Source organism: Lathamus discolor, chromosome 5 (genome assembly GCF_037157495.1).
Source record: "Lathamus discolor isolate bLatDis1 chromosome 5, bLatDis1.hap1, whole genome shotgun sequence".
Lineage (NCBI taxonomy): Eukaryota > Metazoa > Chordata > Aves > Psittaciformes > Psittacidae > Lathamus > Lathamus discolor.
In genome coordinates, this window is record NC_088888.1 from 67,244,835 (window position 1) to 67,268,778 (window position 23,944).

A 23,944-nucleotide genomic window follows, 5' to 3' on the forward strand; every position below is an offset into this window, starting at 1 on the left:
TAAAACATCCCAAAAACAGAGGGCCTTACAACAGCTTCTGTGTGAATAAGGAATGTCACAAACAGCTGCTTTTTCTGCTTGCTTAGGCTTCTCAATACAAGTTTTGGCTGGTAAGCTATACTTTCTCATCCTAAAGCACGTATGCATCAGTGGAGTAAAAATTTTACTATGGTTATGTTGATTCTGTTCCACAAATCCGACATCCTGTATGCAAGAACATCTGGCTTATAAGGATATGTCATTTGATATCTGGTTAATAGCAGTTATGCATAAAGCCCTGAAAACCACAGACCCTATGGAGCAATAGATATCAGTGACCAAGGACTGTTTAAGAGACTAAGGAACTGTTTAAAATTCACTGTGGTACATTTTAAGGGAATTGAATGAATCAGTGAAACTTCTTACACAATAATTAAGGAAAGTGACAAATTAAGGAAAAAAAAAAAACCAAACATGAGGATTAATGTAAATAAGTGTGTGGAAATGAAGGGAGAACAAAATGGTCTGGTCATGTATAAGCAGCTTGCTTGGTAGCATGATTATATGGCCGAGCCCTGACCAATAGCTGTGCTCTTAAATTTTTTACTGTCTGAATGTGTTCCTTATGCTCGCTGTTGTGTTTGTTTATGTGTAAGTTCTGTTAGCCAGCCTGGAACTGAAGTACCTGTGGAACTAGAAGGCATCACTCATGAGTAAAAAAACAGTGGCTGGGTAAGAGATCCCACATATTTATACCATGTGGACTTAACGGATATGTGAGGCTTTGAGAGACCTACTGGTGTGACTATGCTTGTGAGACTGAGGGTAGTTGTATGCTCCCCAGCAAATTTCAGTTCTGATCAATAGGAGATGAAGAGTGTGACTGGTCCTATGTGCCGTTCTTCTTTATTTGAATGCTGTTTAAGTTGAAGTGAGCACTGATAAAGGCACTGCTCTATCTGTGCTGACTCATATGGCTTTTCATATGTTCTCTTTGTGTGTGTGTTTTTGCATCTTTGGTATTCAGACTTTGTATTCTTATACAAAAGCAGCAGCCTCCATCTTTCACAATTGGAAGCAGAAATCCACTGGGTTTTAAAGTCTGCAAAATCTAGTGTCCCTCTAATGTGTCTTCTAGTTTTGTAAAATTGTATCACATTTCTCCTGTTGATTTGGACTGTATGTGCATCTTCATTTGTTCTATTAAATCTGCAAAATAAAAGTGGTTTAATCCAAAAGTGAAAGCATGGAACAGGTAGGATGAGATGTTTCCTACTTTTAGGACAAAGAGAGTGCCTACAAAACCAGGCTTGAATAGGTGCTTAATTTTTAAATAGTTAAGTTAAAGTCAAATGAATACCAACCTCATTATCACTTGTTTAGAATGCACAACTTAAAAATACCTAGGAGAATGTGCCCGTTTCAGCTAAGGTATAGTTAATTTTCTTCATAGTAGCTAGTATGGGGCAATGTCTTGGATTCATACTGAAAAGTGTTGATAACTCACCAACATTTTATTTACTGCTGAGCAGTGCTTGCACAGAGTCAAAGCCTTTTCTTCTCCCCATCAGCAAGTAGGCTGGGGGTGCACAAGAAGCTGGGAAAGGACACAACTGGAACAGCTGATCCTAATTGACCAGACCATGTGGCATCATGCTCAGCGTATAAAGCTGTGGCTGTGAACATTTTGATGATAGTAATGGTGATGTGCCTGGGCTGGCAGATGGTTGGGGCATCACTGTTGTTTCTGTGCTGCTGCACAGGACAGGATGGAACTCCAGTGTGAGCTCAAGTTAAAGGGACTGTGACCTTTGGATGAGTCCGCGTGGTAGCAGGACACATCAAAATGCCTGTGACTGCACATAAGTCCATGCCAGAGCAGGTACATTTTGAAGCATCTGTGGCCATGATTGAGTCTGTGCCATAGCAGGTGTATCTCTGAAGGGATTGTCGCACAAGGATGGAAGGAAAAGTTCATTCTAGAGAAAGTTTTAAAATTAGAAACATTTTAATAGGACAAGCACAGATAGCAAATATGAAGATTTCGTTGTGGCTTTGAAGTTGGTTAAGTTGGTTTTCTGTCCTTTTTTTTCATTTTTATTTTTTTTTCTCTTATCGAAAGGCATTTTAAAGCATTTTTCCCCTAAATTGTTTATCCTTTCATTGGTATTGATGTGAACTGAACATTGCAATATGGATAAGTTCTAGGCATCTACAGTGTCATTACCACGCATACTAGACAACATAATGTCTAGTTTGTATGCTATGTAGACAAACCTCAATGGTTTTGTGCACCTTGAAGTAAATAAAAGAAAAAAACAAACCAGCAACTTTGGTATTTTTGATTGTTGGTGGTTTTGGGTTACTTTCTGTTTGGTTTTGTTTCGTTTGTTTTTTCCTAGAAGGGCAAATATATTAAGAGTAAAAAACACTTTGGAATGAAATCTTGTTCTGGGTTGAGCTGTAACAGTTACTTTTCTCTTTCTTAATAGCTGGTGCAGTGCTGTGTTTCAGCTGAGAAACAATGCTGATAGCACACCAATGTTTTAGTTGTTGTTAAGTAATGCTTACCCCAATCAAGGTCTTTTCAGTCTTTCATGCTCTGTCAGTGAGGAGGGGTAGAAGAAGCCGTGAGGAAGCAAAGACAGGACACCTGACCCAAATTAGTCAAAATTGTATTCCATACAACAGCCCATCATGGCCAGTATATCAATCGGGGGGAGTCAGCTGGAAGGCCTAGATTGCTGCTTGGGTTGGCCTGAGTATTAGTTGGTGTGTGATGAGAAATTGTACTGTGTATCACTTGTGTTTATTGTATGTTTTTTTGGGTTTGTTTTTTTGCTCCCCTCCCTTTTTTAATTTTATATTCTCTCCCCTTGTTATTTCCCTTATTAGTAGTAGTAGTTCTGTATTATACTTTAGCTATCAGACTGTTCTTATCTCTACCTACTGGGTTTATGTTCTTTCAATTCTCCAACCCATCCTGCTGGGAGCAGGTGGGGAAGAAGGGGAGTGAGCAAGCATGGTTCTGAGTTACCAGCTGGGCTTAAACCATGACAAATCTCAAGCACAATACAGACTTAATGACTATATGGTTTGTTCAAAAGATAGATATTTAATTTAGGGTCAAGAAACTACTGCTTACCAAGTGATTTATTAATTCAATTTTAAGTTAATTTTACTAGTGTATGCTTCTTTTGCAGCATTTACCACTGAAAATGTTAGCTCTTGTTCATAAAGCTTATTATCTGACAAGTAAAGTGGTCTTAATTTGAATTTATGTCAACTTCACAAGTGGTCATAACTTTCATTTTACTGGGAACAAAAATGAGGAACTGACGGATAGGTGTGGCACTAGGTAGGTATTTTGTTTAAATTATGTTTTCCCTCTGATCAGCTGTGGAGGTGTGAGGGGGAAATCACCTGCTTAGTAGTAAACTGAGAAGAAAACACAATAAAATAAACACCAGGAAATTCTAGCTGCTAATCCAGTTATTAAGTTAAACACTGAAAGTGATCTACGATCCAGATGTGAGTAGGTCTGTGAGTCAGATGTAAAAAAAACCCTCATTTATTACTTGATTTTGGTCATGCTACAGATAAACAGACAAATTTCAGCATGTCGTGGTTTAAGCCCAGCCATAACTCAGAACCAAGCAGCTGTTCGCTCACTCCCTCCTCTTCCTCCCCTTGTTCCCTGAAGGATGGGGAGGAGAATCAAAAGAATGTAACTCCCACAAGTTGAGATAAGAACAGTCCAGTAACTAAGGTATAACACAAAACCACTACTGCTACCACAAATAATAATAATGGTAAGTGAAATAACAAGGGAAGAGAATCCAGCTGCACACCACCTGCCAACCGACACCCAGCCTCATCCAAGCAGTGATCTAACCCTTCTGGGTAACTGCCCCCAGTTTATATGGTGGGCATGACGTGCTGTGTTATGGAATACCTCTTTGGCTAGTTTGGGTCAGGTGCCCTGTCTCTGATTCCTCCCTGCTTCCCCTCCCCCCTGGTAGAGCATGAGACTCAGAAAGTCCTTGGTCAGACTAAGCATTACTGAGCAACCACTAAAATCATCGGTGTTATCACTGCTGGTCCCAGGCTGAAAGTCAAAAAACACAGCACTGCACCAGCTACTGAGAAGGAGAGAAATGACTGCTACTGCTGAACCCAGAACACAGCAATAAATTTATTGGTACTAAGTCAGCTAGAGGGTGAAACCAAGACGGGTGCAGACAAAAAACATGGCTCTTGACAGCCATGCCAGCAGTCAACTTGTCTGTCAGAGAACTGCCAGCAGTGGAACTGAAGCTCAGAAACAGCAGAGGAAAAGATACATTTCTTTGGAGGGGCTATTGATCAAAAATATTTTACTACTTTGAAGTTATTTCTGCACAGAGGGCCTTCCTGCTGATCGTTTGAAGATCAACTTGAGGGGAACAGAGAAAGGATGATGTGTTTGTTTTCTTTAGAGCTTAGTTGACTATATTACTTGTTGATCTCCTGAAGGATAAGAAGGCTCTGCAGGGGGATCTGGGCAGGCTGGATCAATGGGTTGGGGCCAATGGTATGAGATTCAACAAGCCAAAGTTCCAGGTCCTGCATTTGGGCAACAACAAGCCCATGCAATGCTACAGGCTTGGGGAAGAGTGGTTGGAAAGCTGCTTGGCAGAAAAGGACCTGGGGGTGCTGACTGACAGCTGCTGAACATGAGCCAGCTTGTGCCCAGGCAATCAAGAAGGCCAGCAGCCTCCTGGCCTGTATCAGAAAGAGCGTAGACAGCAGGGCCAAGGAAGTGGTCATCCACCTTTATTGGCACTGGTGAGGCTGCACCTCGAATACTGTGTTAATTTCTGGATCCCTCACTACAAGGGAGACATTGAGGTGCCAGAGCAGGTCCAGAGAAGGGCAATGAAGCTGGTGGAGGGACTGGAGCACAAGACTTCTGAGGAATGGCTGAGGGAACTGGGGGTGTTAAGTCTGGAGAAAACTCATGGGGGACCTTATTGTTCTCTACAGCTACCTGAAAGGAGGTTGTAGTAAGTTGGGGGTTGCTTGGTGGAGCTGGTCTGATGATAAAGAAGGGGAAGAGCAGTTTTGGTAGGAGGCTAGCCAGACTGGTCAAGGAGGCTTTAAACTAGATGTGTTGGGGGAGGGGGGCATCATTCCATCCCAACACACCCAGTCAGTTGCCAACACCTATAATAAATGCTTGGAGCAATGTAGATATATTCCATCTGCTCCAGCCAATGAGCCGGCTTCATTTGGTCTCAGATGCCTCTATACAAACACCCGTAGCATGGTGAACAAACAAGAGGAATTAGAGATGTGTGCACATCTACGGGGATATGATATAATAGGCATCACAGAAACATGGTGGGATGGCTCCTATGACTGGAGTGTTGGAATGGAAGGTTACAGGCTCTTTAGAAAGGACAGGCCTGGCAGGCGGGGAGGGGCAGTTGCCCTTTATGTTAGGGATAGGCTGGAAAGTATGGAACTCTGTCTGAGGACAGGTGAGCAGTTTACAGAGAGTTTGTGGGTCAAGGTTAAAGGGAAAACAGCTGTGGGAGACATTACTGTGGGGATCTGTTACAGACCGCCTGATCAAGGAGAACCTGTGGATGAAGTACTCTACAGACAGATAGGAACTGGGCAACCGATTCCAGTGCCTCACCATCCTATCAGGAAAGAATTTCCTCCTTATACCCAATCTAAACTTCCCCTGTTTAAGTTTTAACCTGTTACCCCTTGTCCTGTCACTACAGTCCCTAATGAAAAGTCCCTCCCCAGCATCCCTATAGGCCCCCTTCAGATACTGGAAGGATGCTATGAGGTCTCCACGCAGCCTTCTCTTCTCCAGGCTGAACAACCCCAACTTTCTCAGCCTGTCTTCATACGGGAGGTGCTCCAGTCCCCTGATCATCCTCGTTGCCCTCCTCTGGACTTGTTCCAACACTTCCATGTCCTTTTTATGTTTAGGACACCAGAACTGTACACAATACCCCATGTGAGGTCTCATGTGAGCAGAGGGGCAGGATCACCTCCTTCGACCTGCTGGTCACCCTCCTCTTGATGCAGCCCAGGATACGGTTGGCTTTCTGGGCTGCGAGCGCACACTGAAGCCGGCTCATGTTAAGTTTCTCATCGACCAACACCCCCAAGTCCTCCACAAGGATGCTCTGGTTCTGTCCAACCTGTAGCTGTGCCTGGGATTGCTCCGACCCATGTGTAGGACCTTGCACTTGGCATGGTTAAACCTCATAAGGTTGGAATCAGCCCACCTCACAAGCGTGTCAAGGTCCCTCTGGGTGGCATTCCTTCCCTCCAGCTTATCAACTGAACCAAACAGCTTGGTGTCATCGGCAAACTTGCTGAGGGCACACTCAATCTCACTGTCCATGTCACCGACAAAGATGTTGAACAAGACCAGTCCTAACACCGACCCCTGAGGGACACCACTCCTTACTGGTCTCCAGGAGGACATTAATCCATTGACCACAACTCTTTGTGTGTGGCCATCCAGCCAGTTCTTTATCCACCGGGTGGTCCACCTATCAAACAGACATCAAACTGATGTTTCTTCAATTTAGAGACAAGGATGTCATGCGGGACAGTGTCAAACGCTTTGCACAAGTCCAGGTAGATGACGTTAACGGCCCTACCCCTGCCCATAAGTTCCGTATCCTCATCATAGAAGGACACCAAATTGATCAGGTAGGATTTCTCCTTAGTGAAGCCATGCTGGCTGTCACCAAGAACCTCATTGTATTTCATGTACCTTAGCATGCCTTCCAGGAGAATCTGCTCCCAAAGTTTTGCCAGGCACAGAGGTGAGACTGAATACTCTGTAATTCCCTGGGTCATCCATTTTCCCGTTTTTGAAAATAGGGGTTATATTTCCCTTTCCAGTCATCAGGAACTTCATCTGACTGCCATGATTTTTCAAATATGATGAACATTGGCTTAGCAACTTCATTTGCCAGCTTCTTCAAGACCCACGGGTGGATATCATCAGGTCCCATGGACTTGTGCACATTTAGGTTCTTAAGATGGTCTTGAACCAGATCCTCTCCTACAATGGGCCTAGTGTCGTCATTCTCACAGTCCCTGCACCTGCCTTCCAAGACTTGGGTGTTGTGGTCATTGCCTTTGATAGTGAAGACCGAGGCAAAGTATTCATTAAGAACTTCAGCCTTCTCCAAATCTTGTGTAGCTAGTTCTCCTGATAGCTTCCGTTGTCCCTAGTCTGTCTTTTATTAGCTGCGTACCAATAGAATCTCTTCCTGTTATCTTTCGCATCCTTAGCCAAGTTCTATTCTAAGTGGGCCTTAGCTTTCCTAACTTGGTCTCTAGCTTCCCGGATAACATACCTGTATTCTTCCCAGGATTCCTCTCCTTGCTTCCACCTTTTATAAGCCTCTTTTTTTCCTTTGAATTTTCCTCAGCAGCTCCTTATCCATCCAAGGAGGTCTCCTGGCCATCCTGCTGCGCTTCCTTCTTGTTGTGGTGCAACACTCCTGAGCTTGCAGTAGGTGATCCCTGGATATCAACCAACAGTTTCTTCACCAAGAAGGTGGATGAGGTATTGGAACAGGCTGCCCAGGGAAGTGGTGGAATTACTATCCCTTGAAGTGTTCACATTTCTTGTAGATGAGCTCCTTAGTGACATGGTTTATTGGTGGACTTGGCAGTTCTGAGGTAAAGTTTGGACTTGATCTTAAAGGACTTTTCCAACCTAGTCAATTCTATAATTTTATGAAATAATAACTAGTGTCTGTCCATCATGACCATATCAGTCAGTGTGCAAAGGCCCCCTGAGGCGTGAGCAACCCACCCTGCGTGTGGTTTCTGCCTGGGCATGGCCTTTAGTAGCTGCTCTGCCTGTGCTGCTTCTACCACACCAGCTGATAATTGCTGGTCTTTTGCCTAATGATTGAGGTTTTCACTGGCAGTCAACAGAGTGCTCAGGATTGCAATGAGTACATGCTGGCAAAAAAGATAAATATCTTTTCAAGAACGTAGAAAAGATCCTTGTCTTGCAGCTCTGGGCTACCTTAGCTACGAGGCTTTGGGCACCTATGTTTGTTCTTCCTCTGCCTTTGCATTTTATCTAGCTCAGAACCCTGGCGTTTGGCCTGTACCTTTGGCTCAGGGATTAGGGTACTTAGGTGATGCCACAGTTCTCTAGGCTCCCTGCTGCCTTCCCATTTCAGAGTTTAGCTGGGGTGAGAATATACTCACCACAAATATATAGTGAGATTTTTTTTTTCCTTCCAAAGTAGATTATACATCTATTTGAGCTGCACTGTCTTGAAGAATTATTGAAAATACTTTAAGCCTGGATATCTCAAGTATTGCACATGAAAGCAGATGATAAGTGGTGCCCTGGGATAATACAACCTCACCTTTCTCACTCAACTTGACCTCAGAGTTTTGAGAGAAACTAGGGCAGCCAGTGTCAGTCCTTGTTTATGCTTTTTTGGCTTTTTTTCTCTTCTTTTTCATAAGAGGGACTATTAAACTTGCCTTTCTGTAAGAACGTACAGGTGAAAATGATTATTCCATAGCTGTGGCAATGTAAAGAACTGTGTATTGTGTCTGTAAAAAAAACCTGCTCACTGGTAATATTTCAGTGTTCATCTCTCTCCATTCTGTGACAGCTCTGTGGAATTGCCCACAAGAGAAGCAGGGTTGCTTATTAATAAAGGTATACATTGTTTTCAAAGAACCATTTTTATATCATCTGTCAGCAAAAGTCCTAATAAAGTTCAGTGTCTGTTGTTTTTTCCCCCTCCTTTTTAAATTAAATAACTCATAATTTGTCCTACATTTTGTCATAAATGAAACCGTTCACTCTTTATTCCTCTGCACTGGAGAAAAATATGTTTCCTTTCAGTTTGGCACTTTCAGCTAATTGAGTGCTTAAGCCATAAATAGAGCCAAAAATCATATTACTGGTTGAAGTCAATCATCAGTGGTATAAATGGTAACTTCCCCACTGAGGTTACAAGAAACAAAAAATGAAATAAGACTTGAAAAAAAGCCCCACTTTATTCAGGTAATAATAATATTTCTCAGGTACTGTGTGAAATGTCATTTATGTAGGATCCATTTATGTAGAATCATTTTAACTGGTGCACAAAAAAAAAAAAAAAAGGATTGGCTGAAGGGTGAATAATCAATTACTTGTTGAAATGTGACTTCATGGCAAAGAGATAATTTGTGAGGGAGAGGGCGAATGTGACACTGGTCTGCAGACTCATAAGTGACATAGGGTGAGCAGTAACTATTCACTGTCTGCCAGTATAAACACAAGGCAACATCAATAATATTGCCAGCAGTCAGGTTAAGAAGAAAAGAATCACAGAATCACAGAATCCCAAGGGTTGGAAGGGACCTAAAAAGATCATCTAGTCCAACCCCCCTGCAAGAGCAGGGTAACCTACAGTACATCACACAGGAACTTGTCCAGGCGGGCCTTGAATATCTCCAGTGTAGGAGACTCCACAACCCCCCTGGGCAACCTGTTCCAGTGCTCTGTCACTCTTACAGTAAAGAAGTTCTTCCTGATGTTAACGTGGAACTTCCTATGCTCTAGTTTACACCCATTGCCCCTTGTCCTATCACTGGATATCACTGAAAAAAGCCTAGCTCCATCATCCTGACACCCACCGTTTACATATTTGTAAACATTGATGAGGTCACCCCTCAGTCTCCTCTTCTCCAAGCTAAAGAGACCCAGCTCCCTCAGCCTCTCCTCATAAGGGAGATGTTCCACTCCCTTAATCATCTTTGTGGCTCTGCGCTGGACTCCTTCAAGCAATTCCCTGTCCTTCTTGAACAGAGGGGCCCAGAACTGGACGCAATATTCCCGATGCGGCCTCACCAAGGCTGAGTAGAGGGGGAGGAGAACCTCTCTTGACCTACTAACCACTCCCTTTCTAATGCACCCTAAGATACCATTTGCCTTCTTGGCCACAAGAGCACATTGCTGGCTCATGGTCATCCTCCTATCCACCAGGACCCCCAGGTCCCTTTCCCCTTCACTACTTTCCAGCAGGTCAACCCCCAACCTGTACTGGTACATGGGGTTGTTCTTCCCCAGATGCAAGACTCTACACTTGCCCTTGTTAAATTTCATCAAGTTTCTCCCCGCCCAACTCTCCAGCCTGTCCAGGTCTCGCTGAATGGCAGCACAGTCCTCTGGTGTGTCAGCCACTCCTCCCAGTTTTGTGTCATCAGCAAACTTGCTGAGGGTGCACTCAGTTCCCTCATCCAGGTCATTGATGAAAATATTAAACAGCACCGGTCCCAGCACCGACCCCTGAGGAACTCCACTAGTCACAGACCTCCAGCTAGATTCTGCGCCATTGACCACAACTCTCTGCCTTCTTCCTTTCAACCAGTTCTCGATCCACCTCACTACTTGATCGTCAAGCCCACACTTCTTTAGCTTATCTATGAGGATGCTGTGGGAGACAGTATCAAATGCCTTACTGAAATCAAGAAAAACTACATCTACCGCTCTACCATCATCCCTCCACCTAGTCACTTCCTCATAGAAGGCTATAAGGTTGGTCATACATGACTTCCCCCTCATAAAATCATGTTGGCTGTTCTTAATGACCCCCTCATCCTTGATATGCCTAGTGATGGAGTCAAGAATAAGTTGTTCCATCACCTTTCCAGGGATGGAGGTAAGGCTGACCGGTCTATAATTACCCGAGTCCTCCTTCTTGCCCTTCTTATAGATTGGTGTGACCTTTGCCATCCGCCAATCCTCAGGCACCTCGCCCGTTTCACACGACTTACCAAAGATGATGGAAAGTGGCCTAGCAATGACCTCCGCCAGCTCCCTCAGCACCCGCGGGTGCATTCCATCCGGACCCATCGATTTACAGATGTCCAGTTTGCATAGCTGATCCCTAACCCAATCCTCATCTACCAAAGCAAACTCCTCCTTTGTCCTGACTCCTTCTGGGGCTATAGAAATCCGGGGCCCTCGGGGAGAGTCTGCAGGAGTAAAGACAGAGGCAAAGAAGGCATTCAGCACCTCTGCCTTCTTTATATCCTCTGTCTCCAGGGTACCCACTTCGTTCAGCAGTGGGCCTATATTGCCTCTTGTGTTAGTTTTATTTGCTATGTACCTGAAGAAACCCTTTCTATTGTCTTTAACCCGACTAGCAAGATTGAGTTCCAAGGAGGCCTTAGCTGTCCTAATTGCCTCCCTACATCCTCTAACAACTGTCCTATATTCCTCCCAAGCGGCCAGCCCCTCCTTCCATAATCCATAGATTCTCCTTTTCCACTTGAGTTTGCCCAGCAGCTCCCTGTTTAACCACGCCGGTCTCCTAGATCCCTTACTTGACTTCCTACTCATTGGGACGCTCCAATCCTGAGCTTGGAAGAAGCGGTCCTTGAATGCTAACCAACTATCTTGAGCCCCTTTACCGCCTATGAAATGAAGATGGCTTCACTCACAATGGTGGTAGAATTTTGGAACTAAAGGAATTAAATCTTTTCTTTTTGTTGTTGTTGTTGTTTTTTTGTTGTTTGTTTTTTAAATACTGTGCAAGGGGAGCTTGGAAGAGAAAGAGAAACCTACTGAAAATTAGAAAATAAGTGAACTGTGACAGCTTAGAAGACCTCAAGAGTTAGAAATAGTCAAGAAATAAGAGACTAGTCAGTGGACTTTTTATTCAGTGCCGTGTTCTTGCTCTTCTTTCAAAATCAAACTTGGGCCAATATTTGAGACAAAATGGAGGCAATATTTTGAGCGTGTTTGCTTAGACCAAGATCTGGGCCTATAGTCTAAAATATGAAATCTAATGGTTTCACAATTTGTTACAAAATGCATAGTTACAATGATGAAGCTACAGTACTTCTGAATTATTCATTACACCTAAACACCAATATTTTATATTGAACTTAGATGTGTGTATAGTACATATGAAAGCTGAATCTCTGATCAAATTCAGTTTTAGACAGCTGTATGTAAAGACTGAGGTGATGTTTTTTTTTTTTTTTGTAGTAATAAACATTCTTATTTCTTGGGAGTGTTGTAAGAACCTTCTTTTATTCATGAAAGTAGCTCCATTAAAATCAATATATCTGAAAGAGCTCAAGCTCACAATAGAATTCAGTGGAGGTGTCATGGTAAAATCGGACCAAGCAGATGGCTTTGCTTCAACAAAGGAAGAAGGCAAGAAGACAAAATTAGCGCAATGTCAGTGTTATTTTCTAAACAGCTTAAAGATCTAAAATTTTAGCTGTGGAACTTGGATTACATATTCACTGTCATCAGCTGAGCTATTCTAATACTCAAGCAGCTAACAATCTGGTTTCATACTTTTACTGCCACATGTTACTGGTACAGAGCTGAATCAGCTCTTAAATTTTTAATGTTTTTTTGCATTGTTTTTATAATCTTGTGAGACATTGCAAATATTAAATGTTGGAAAATTCAAGTATACGTGGCAAACACAGAAAAAGCTCACAATTATTTTGTGTAATAATAGGAAAAATATCTAATACAGGGGTGTTATGGTTTCTTTTTCACAATATGTTTAGAAATCCATATTTCCAATATCATTATTTCATTCAATTTTGCTATTTCAAAGTGATAGTATATATGTAGAAATTTCTATGTGTTTAAAGGACATGATAAGATGAAGATGGTAATCCTCATGTGCAGTAATATGTAGTTTGCACTATATACTACTGCAACTATCCCTCTGTGGATAGATGCACTTAATTTGCACTGCAATTCCTAAAACAAAATTGTAGATAATCTACTTTATTGCTATTTCATAAAATTGAAGATTTTTTAAATAAGGGTAGTGAAAAAATATCTATGGACTTTAATTTTTAGTTAAAGTCTAGTTTCAATCACATTCTTCTGACATTTAAATTGGATGTAGGGAGTTTTTTTTAAATAAAAAGCCACTGCAAATCTAATTGAATATTTATACAATTAAATGGTAATGCAATTAATCTGGCTATGTCTATTCATATTTGAGGCCCTCTTCTCTTTCACTTCACAAGCGTATGTTTTAGAACAGTGTCATGGTTTAAACCCAGCCACGCAGTTCATTCACTCACTCCCCTCCTTCTACCCCCCACTCCCGGAGGGATGGAGAGGAGAATCAAAAGAATGCAACTCCCACGGACTGAGATAAGAACAGTTTAGTAACTAAGGCATAACACAAATCACTACTGCTACCACCAATAATAATAATGATAAAGGAAATTACAAGGGAAGAGAATACAACAGCTCACCACCCACCAACCGATAACTCACCCCACCCACCCCAACCGAGCACCGATCGATACCTAGTCCAACCCTACAGAGCACTAGCCCTTCCAGGTAACTCTCCGTTACATCCTGGGCATGATGTGCTGTGGTATGGAATACCTCTTTGGCTAGTTTGGGTCAGGTGTCCTGTCTCTGCTCCCTCCCAGCTTTCCCTCCTCCCTGGCAGAGCATGAGGCTCAGAAAGTCCTTGGTCAGACCAAAACACTTGTGTTATCACCTCTGTTCCCAGGCCAAAAGTCAAAACAGTGCTGCACCAGCTACTAAGAAGGAGAAAAATGACTGCTACTGCTGAACCCAGGACGAACAGCTTTAGGGGTAACTGTCTTACATGAAAAAGTTTAACAAAGAAAAATTAATAAAAAAGATAATGAAAGTTTTAGGTATTTCTAAATGAATCAGGGGAGATGGAGAGAGAAGTAGGTCATGCCATCAGTACCTAGAAACATCCTTAGCTTTTCTCTCACAGTTGCAGTAAGTTTTCCTCTATTACTTAAATTTCCATATCAAGTGCTAGATAAGTGTGTGCTTTGCTTTCCAGTCAAATAAAGATTTTCTTGGTAGCAGGCTTGCTATATTTTTATCCTAGAAAATCCATCTTTATAGCAAAGCTCTTACTCTAAATGCAGGATGCTCTCTCTCCCTCTTGGCTACAAAGGAGCTTAGGGTAACTAAAATAAGCTTTCAAATTTTGAATTGTTGAAACATGAGATGAATTTCTCAGAAATATCTTGGCAAATACCATGACTGTCTTTGGCACTTGGGCCACAGTGTAGGATTCTTTATTTTTAATGTATTTGATAAAATATTGCCAACATGATTTCTATATTGTTCTATTCTAATCTATTCTATGATCTATATATATGCATAAGGTAATGGATCTGAGGGTAAAGCACAATGTTATATGTGTCCTAAACAAAACATTTTTGTCTGAGAATAGTATTCTCAGGATAAGAAATGTTTTAGTAAGGGTGCATGGTAATTATAATTTAGACTTATAAAAAATAAATTTTCAGTTTCAATTGTGTTAACTAACTTTTCCCAGCTTCTAATTTCTAGGAGCATTTTTTTTTTTTTTTTTGTGCAAAATTGGAAATAGAAGTCAGATTATATTCTTCTCTGGTCTTCTCACTATTTACAGGCATAGAGGAATAGCCCTAAATTTAATCTCTCAGTGTGCAGGACCAAACCCTGTTTTTTTAAACTCTTTTGTTCTGGTCATACTAAACAAGTTTTTGGGGCCAGGCAAATAATGTAGCATGCAAAGACCCCTTCTGCAAAAGTAGTCAGCTATTGAACATTTTAAAGGACTCCTTTCTGTTAGATAGAGGATTGAGGTTTCTGACCTTTTGTCTGCTAATGGATTTAACAGCAAAAGCCACCAACAGTCATAATTGTGATATGTAGAGATTGTTCATAGAAGATCCCTAGAACACTGTTTTTAGAATCAAAAAGACTGCAGCAAGTTGGTCACTTGTAAAAAGATTAATAAAATTTAACTTAGAGATACAGGACTTACTCTTTGTCCTGGGTTCAGCAGTAGCAGTTATTTTTCTCCTTCTTAGTAGCTAGTGCAGTGCTATGTTTTAATTTTTTGGCCTGGGAACAGTGTTGATAACGCCGATGTTTTCAGTTGCTGCTCAAATGTTTGGTCTGACCAAGGACTTTCTGAGCCTCATGCTCTGCCAGGGAGGAGGGGAGGCCAGGAGGAAGCAGAGACAGGACACCTGACCCAAACTGACCAAAGAGGTATTCCATACCACAGCACGTCATGCCCAGGATGTAACGGGGAGTTACCCGGAAGGGCTAGTTCACGGCAGGGTTGGATGAGGTATGGGTCGGTGCTCGGCTGGGGGGACTGGGGCGTGTTAGTGGTCGGCTGGTGTTGAGGTGTTGTATTCTTTCCTCTTGTTATTTCCTTTATCATTATTATTACTGGTGGTAGCAGTAGTGATCTGTGTTACACCTTAGTTACTAAACTGTTCTTTTCTCAACCCATGGGAGTTGCATTCTTTTTGGTTCTCCTCTCCATCCCTCCAGGAGCAGGGGGAGGGCAAGAAGGGGGGGAAGTGAGCAAACGAGGTTTATGGTTCGGTTTAAACCACGACAGTTCTTTTTAATATTTTCTGCTTGTCATAAGTAAAGTTCATATCAATCAAATTAATGGTGTGTGATTTTCTCATAAGTCTGTGTGGGAAGTAGTTTTTCTGTCCTGCAGTTATTAAGATTCAGTTGTGGATTCAAATTTTTTTCCTTCTGTGTCTGAGTGATAGATAAAACTCTACCTTCATTCTCAGCTGTCTAATACATACGATTTTTATACAAATATTTTCTCTTTATTTCATTTTATTTTTATTTTCTTATTTTCTTATATTCACATTTGCAAAGAAAAAAATTGAAAGCACATGTACTATCCAAACAGCTGTGTAAAAGAGGCAATGAAACAACTCTTCAATGACATCAGATTTCTTTTTAATCAAAAATACTTTTTACAAGCAATTCTGCTTTAGGCAGATCAATTCTTGGTTAGGAAAACAAAGGGTTTTTTTCTGTTTTCTTTTCCAAAAAATTTCCCATTTGCTATACCTATGAAATCATATTTCCACATATGTTAGCAATGAACTTTCAGAACAAGTTCCAAACTTATGTTTTGTGGTTTTAGCATGTACCTTGAAAATATTAGTCCTTTTTTTTTTGAGCTTTATTATATTTTTTACATGAGCAGCACAATGAAAACAATTTGTTAACTTGATGTTGGCCTTCAAGAAGTATTTAGTTTGTACTATTTGAAACTGTAAATGAAATTATCTTGGAGGAGATTTAAAATGAATATAATCTACATATAAATTGGTTTAAGAACCAAAGGGGGCCTGCAGTCTGTATATATTATAAGATTCTATCACATTGCCTAATGGATTAGATTTTATTAAGTACTATAAAACAGCATGAGATGTTCTCAATAGAAAGCAAATTGAACTGAAACAGATAATTACTGCAACTCTTATTTTTTCAACACAGTGTATACACAAATGCATTTGTTATATGTGTATATATTGTGTATTGCATCATAAATCTGCCAGCATAAACTTTTGCATACCTAAAAATCCCCAATAAGCTCTTTGTTCAAGGTTTTAAAAGTTTTGAAATGCAATTATCTGTTTTGCATACACAGAACCACTTTGCCCTGTTGGAACTAATGAACTCCTTAACAATTTCCATATTAAAATACTTCCAATACTTAACAAAACTGTTACAGAGAAATATCCAATACAAACTTCAAATACTGTTTGAGAAGATCCTAGTGAGGAATGTCCAATGTATGGAAAAATGGTCTTACTAAAACCAGCCAAAACTGTATGTTGATAATCCTTAGGGAAGGATGCCTGAGAATTAACCCAGATCTTATTCTACTGATACCAGGAAGAACTGCTGTAAAGTCCATTATTTAGAAATTATTTTGTTTAAAAGTCTTTGAAACAAAGATTCCTATGCTTTACTTAATACTAATCCACACCATCTCTGAAAAATGAGCCTGAACATGAAAGATAGCTAACTTGTAACTAAAATTGTTTATTACCTTTCATTACTTAGATGGCTTAAAAAAAAAAAATAAAATTGTTAGAGACCTTTCTAATAAGATCCTAAGCTATTGAAAAGTTCGGCACATCAGGTATGGGATTCTTACAACTTTGAAACAAGGCATATTCTTCCATGGAGAGGGCACAGACTTCTTTCTAAGGTCAGAATTTGGGTACAAAATAGCAGTCAGGTAACTCTCACAGGTAACATCTACACCAGAAATGACCGAGAGAAAAAAAAATAAAAAAATATTGTGTTAAGTCTGTCATACTAGTAACTGGAATTTCCACATACCCCCAGAAACAAGTTATCTGTAAGAACATAAAAATGTTGGTCTGCATTGTGTCTCTTTAAGCACAACATAATTATACAATTTTTGAAAATTAAATATACTGATCAAAAGTTTGCAACATATATATTCTGCACTCACGTATACTAAAGCAACAGCAAATCAGTTAATATATCCAAACCATATATAAGGAACAGTTTTCACATGTCCTATTTAAACCAGTTCCTTTCTCTACCAACCTATGGTGCATATGGCCCCCTTCTGTATTCATTTTGTTGAACTGTAATGCTCTCAAATATCACAAACTATTTAAAGATCTTAAAGGAAGACATCTGTTTTTAAACAAGTAGTGCAAGTAACACATTGAATGGAACTCTATTCAATGAAACAGTATGTCCCCACCAATTGTAGAAAACAATAATGCATTCCACTAAACCCAGCTGTTATATTTGAAATGCTGCAGACAGAAAACTTTAAACATGGGTAAATGATTTTCTGGTCACTGTAAAAAAAAAAAAAAATTGACTTCTGACAGGCTTAGAATTTTCCTTCCTCAGGCAAGGTCTCCTCTCATTGGAATAATGTGTATTATTGACATTCAAATAAAGACTGACAGATGTGTGTTTGCCATGTATTAACTTTGAATGTCACCTCATTTCCACAATGACAATTTGAAGTCCCTTATTTGAATAGAAAATTCTCAGCGGATCAGACTTTCTATGTTGTGACGAAATTAGCTGGAGTTCAAACACAAACACTTTCCTTGTTGTATTAAAAAAAAAAAAAAAAAAGATTTTCATTGTTTCTAAAAACTGTTACATGTCTTTGAATAACATGAGTTATCTCAGCAAAGCTATATTACCTTTTATCTCTAAATTTCAGCAAAGTCAGGAGGTGGTTAACATTCTTTGAGTCAAATCTGTTCATAACACATTCTTTATACATCTTGCTAAAAAATAGTAGCTGCATTTATGAGTAACATAAAGTTTTATGTCAACACCTTAAATTTAGCATTACAGTGAAAAATTATGCTTCATACTTTTCTGCAGAAACTGTTCTGTGTTAGTATATACATATGAACATACAAACATAAAAAATGGGCAGGGACAATAATAAAACAGGAAATACAATGAGGAAAAATTACATGGAAGCTAACTAATATATTTGAAAATTAAAAAAAACGTGGTACAAGTGTAAGTTAAAATATGGAGAAAGAAACTCATTTTCACTGGATATCCATGATAGCATGATATTTTCTATAGCTCTAAGAGGTTCTCATCCTGGGTTAACCCTGAGTTGTGAAAGATGCTCTAAATTCATAGAACAATGACTCTTCTGTAAAAGCTGATCTGCAGTAGCTATGTTTTCTCATGTAAACTAAGAGGAATTTAAGAACGAATTTCAGAGTCTTAAGTAAAACAGCGAAACAGAAGAAGTTGTATATCGTGTTTTTACCATGACCTGCGCTTCCTCAAATTACAAAAAGCTTTAAGTTAATCACTATTTTAAATTATTCATAGATGCCTTTCATGAATGGTATTTGATTTGCACATTGTTTGGAATAATAAATTGTTAATATGGAAATGATGAAATTCTCCACTTTGTGTACTTCAGGTTTTAGCCTGAACTGATGGTAGTTTCACATCAGTTTATTTTCTTTTTGCTGCTTTTCAATGATCTCCCTGTAGCTAAATTATAAATTCATTTTTGTAGGAGATATGTTGAAACTAGTTAACAGTGTTCTTAGAGAAGCATGTAATCTGCATGAATTACATATCATATTCATGGTACTCTGTGAGACAGTTTTCCCTTAAGCAAAGAGAAAAGTCAGGGTGAACTTGTTAAGATTTCATTATTGGAAATATTACAAGCAAGCCAAATGACTACTTCAGTGCTTTTCAGAAATCCTAGAGCTGTTTACAGGGAAAATATCTATAATAGTAAAAAGTATAGAAAAGACACTCTCCTCTGGTACTCATGCTAACTGTCAGAACCTGCCCATGACTATAGGATTAAACCATTCCCAGCTTCTGAAATGAGACAGCTGTACTCAACCTTTTATGAACAACCTGCACTAGCCCTCAAACTTGCCCATGATTTGTCTGGGAGGGTGCCAGCTGGTATTGCCGAAAAGTATGCCAGATTTCTACTGTTATGCCTGCAACAAGTATTTAGCAGTACAGCCAATTGAGCAGCAGTGCCCAAGGCCCACCACTGCTTAGGGCCCTGTTTTAAATATAGCTGCAGGTAATTTACCAAACAGATAGAACTGCACCATGTAAAAATAAACTGGATCATAGCTCAGGAGAGCTTTCTGCGAGAGTATGAATCACAACGCACAACTTCAGGGACTTTGGAAGAGTGCAGTACTACTTGCTTTTAGATTATATACATTCTGAAACCACATGATACAAGAAACGTGCCTTAGGATTTTCTGTGTTTCATTTCAGTTAAATTTTCTAAATGCACTGATTTCTTATTTGATTTTTTAAATTTGATTACTGCTTTGTTTTCCTCTTTTTTTAACCTTTCTTAACAGGGACTTCCCCCCTCCTCCCCTTTAGCTGCATGTTAATATTGACTGATCATAAATCAGCCATTTTTAGCACTAATTAAAAAAAGAAATCTCTTTCGAAACAGTTAGCTACATGGATGACCATGTGAGCCCTTATCTTGCAGGTTTTACTCAAAAAAGAATCCCCACAAAACTGAAATGTGAGCATCTTAGCTATGGTAGCAAACTCCGAAATATAAGTTAATTATAGTAATTGCAAACCTCATGAAGTCATTTTCTGAAATGTTACTGTAAATAAACAAGGGTAGCACAGTTAATAATTGAATGGAATATAATAAAATGAGAACTGTTTTCTTCATGCTTTCATACCTGACAGACAACAAATAAAATGTTATTTTTTTTCTTTTTTTTTTTACAAGTAATATTTATGACTGACATGATAAAATACATCATGATAAATTCAGTATAAAGTTTTATGATATTTTAACCTTTAGGTTGACCTCTAAATTAACACAGTAAGCATGGATTCCTTAAATACTAGAAGGTATTTTATGCTCAAATGGGAAATTTTATTAGGTATCACATGTGAATGAAATTACAAGATTAAATGATGTTGCTCTCATAATCTATAGATCTACAGATTTTTAAAACAATTCAAAACCTATAAGTGTACATTAAGGTTATATCCTAAAAAAAATCCCCTTTGTATGTTTCCATACAAATAACTATAACATATGATAGGACTTTTGTAACGTCAGCAGTGGAGATAAACTCTCAGATACAATCTTGTCCAAACATTTGTTAAACTTAATTTTTTGTGTGTTGCAAGACAGATTTTGTGTTTTATCATGTTCTACTTTTGTTGATTAACATCAAGCAGGAAATGCACTTGAATTGTTGCACATAGGAAATAAATATTCTGTATGAAATCTTGCTTTACACAATTTTGTCTGGCCTCTGGGCTTTAAAGAATATCAAATGTTCAAATTGTTGCAATAAATTCCAGTTCCTATTGAATGTTTAATCTGCAAGAAAGTAGCTTAAAAAAAAAAAAAAAAAGAAAAAAAAAACCACTTCACACAAAAAAAACCCCAAACAAACAAAACAAACAACAAACCCTCACACAACAGAAACAAGCAAGGTGAATAATGCTCTTCTGAGACCTAAAGAGACAGGAAAACTTGGATTATGATTTCCTTTGTGATATTCTCCCCGCATGTGTTCTAACATGACTAGGAATTCGCTTGATTGTAACACATGAAATTGAGTTATTTAATTCACATTGTAAAATTTTTTTTTTCTGATCATTTTAGACTGTTTATTCTATCTTTCTATATGCATGGAGAAAATGATGTTCCCTTTCTGGCTGAAATTTTAGCTTTATTCTGTCAACACACTAAATATATTTCAAAATTCTATTTTGCACTTAACATTTCTAATAAAACTGTGTAAATAACAGCTTTTCCCTTTGTAGGCAGTTACAAAAAAAGCTAAATGCCATTGAATGAAACAAATTACTTAGCTTCAGATTTGAGCTATGGGGTTTTTAGAACAATTAAAAAAAGGAATCAAAATGAAAAAATATTATTTTCTCTTGCTAAATTTCCTTCTGCATAAATAATCAAGCAATATAGATTAATGAAGGATATGTTTTGGTAACAGTATGCATTTTTTTTGCCCCATTATACACATAGCTTTAATTAGCATAAATAGACTAGCACGTTGAAAAACTTGAAATATATAACCTATTAGAATTTTATTTCAATATTCAAGTGAATGTAATTCTCTAATTTACTCTTAACTTGTTGACTTTAACATTTAATTTAGTAACTAGTTATAAAATTATCTTAGGTCCATATTGGTGGAGAATTTGTGAGAATTTTGAACAACCCTAAGTATTCCTTAATTCGTTTTGGAGAAGGACGTAAGGAGTGATTGGCATTTTACATGTTTTATTACATGAATATCATCAGAACTGATACCACGTGCAGCATCAGCAGTCATGCTTAAAGTTATGGATGTTTTATTTGAGGTTTGCTGGTTGTCCAAATCAGCTGGAAAGCATCATAGCAAGTATTCGGGTATTGTCTCACTGAGAATAATGCTGTCTTGAAGAACTCTAGCTGGCCAGGTATACAGTGATGTTCAGAGGCAGTGATTAAGAAATTTAAAAAAGGAAAAAATACTCAAACTTCTTGTAGACTGAATTTCTTACTGAATCCTTCACTTGAATAGATATGTGAAAACAAAATGTACAATTTACTAAAACACAGTACAGCAATATGATTGAAATTGACTACTGCTCTAAAGGAGCCTACAATTTCCATGACTGTCAGTGTTTCAGCTGAGTAGACAAACTAGCAGAAGAGTGGGACTTATAACATCCATGATATCAGCAAGGTTTATAAACATATATTCCATTCTGGATCGTTTTCAAGCTGATTATCAGTGCCTGTAAAAGACACTCCGAGTTCTTCAGCTTCCTAAGAGCTAATAGGTGCTCTTTACAAACTGTGTATCAATTGTATTTTATCTGGATCAGCGTAATTAAAATGTTGATCAACCCTAAATATTTTCTGATACTTCAAGCGTCTCTCAGTGTTTATATAAACTTATCAGTTGGACTATATTCTCTGACAGGAACCAGAGTTACATACATCATATTTTTTGTAACACATATGAACAATCTTCTGAGTTTCCTTTTCAATGTGCATTTCTTTTTCTCCTGTGAAACTCATTTTTATTCTACACTACTGTTGTAATTATCATGTTGAGCTATGCTGGCAATGGGTTGGGCCAGTTTGGTATGGCCAAACATTAAAAAAACAGCCAATTGCCAGACTGTTAAAAGCGTTTTCAGCCAACACATTCATTAGCCCTGATGATTTCAGTCCTGGGGGCTGAGGAAATTTGACTCAACAGCTAATTCTTTTTGCATGGAAGACTAAACTGAGCTTGTTCAGTCCCCACATTCAGAGAAGGCTCATACCTTTTGGATAGTAGAATCCAGACACAGGAAAAGTTTATAAACCCCACTAAAATAAACAATTACTTGTTGCTCCATACAGTGCAGATGTAAGAGAACATATGGCAACTAATGACATGCACCAAGGTTCCACAGATTTTTATTTTTTAAACCAATGTTCAAGTGCAATACAGAGTTGTCCTGCATTTGTGCAACTGTGTCTTAGCTCTCAGTAGTCACTTTGCTGGCTTTTTCCAAGCTTGTAGAAATGGGTATGTAGTAAGATAGGCATGAGCACACATGCGATTCTTACAAGGCTCCTTACAAGTTAAGAGACTTCTTTTCTTTTTATTTTTTCCAACATATAACAACTAAATATCCTCATTTTCCCAGTGTTACTGTAATAATGAACAACCTATACTTTTCTTCTTTCATATGATATTTTTCCTTTAAAGTCTGTTGCGTCGTTGAACTGCACACATACCCACCTACACACTCATTTTCTGTACTATTTTCTGTTGTGATTCCCACCAGCTAAAAGAAAGATAAAAGAGCAGTCACTGACCATGGTACTGTCTTGGTTTTAGTTTCAATATATCATGATTCAATTTTAGAAAAACTTGCTTGCTGCTTCATTTAACTGAGGTATTCCAGTCTCTCTGTATACTTGTGAATATCTTTGGAAACAATGAAGTGTTGCCCCACTCATGTATCTGTAGTTTCCACATCAGCCTCACCACAAGTCTCCTGAGATCTTCACCTTACTCATTTCTGGCCAAAAATAGGCTTTGAGGAGTGTTTTGCTTCAGTTAGATTTCAGTGAGCGGAAATTAAACATTCTTTGAGGTTTAATATAGGCACTAACATAGGACTTCTCTCCCCTGCCTCCCCAAGGAGTATCTCTTCTGAGGAAAACTAATTTGAATTCCATCTCTAGTGTTTTTGTTCAAAAGACTGTCTCTATGTTGTTATTGTTTAGGAATCTCACAGTCCCTGGAGCTTTTTTAGTCAATCAATAAAAGTTTCAAACAATCCAGCTGATGTACTGTGACTACTACTTATAACAATATCTGTAAATACCTCCTACCTGTCTTGTGCTTTGAGATATTTGAAGCATCTGCCTGTTATTATTTATGGACTAGAAGCAATTTGGGAAAAGAACATTTTCTTTTTTGTGTGTGTGTATGTAATGTCTCACGGAGAGGGTTGGAGTTTCTGCCTTACACAATTTAAATTAAAGCTCAGACATATATAAGGAAATAATATTCAGTGCTGAACTGAACATTATTTCCTTTA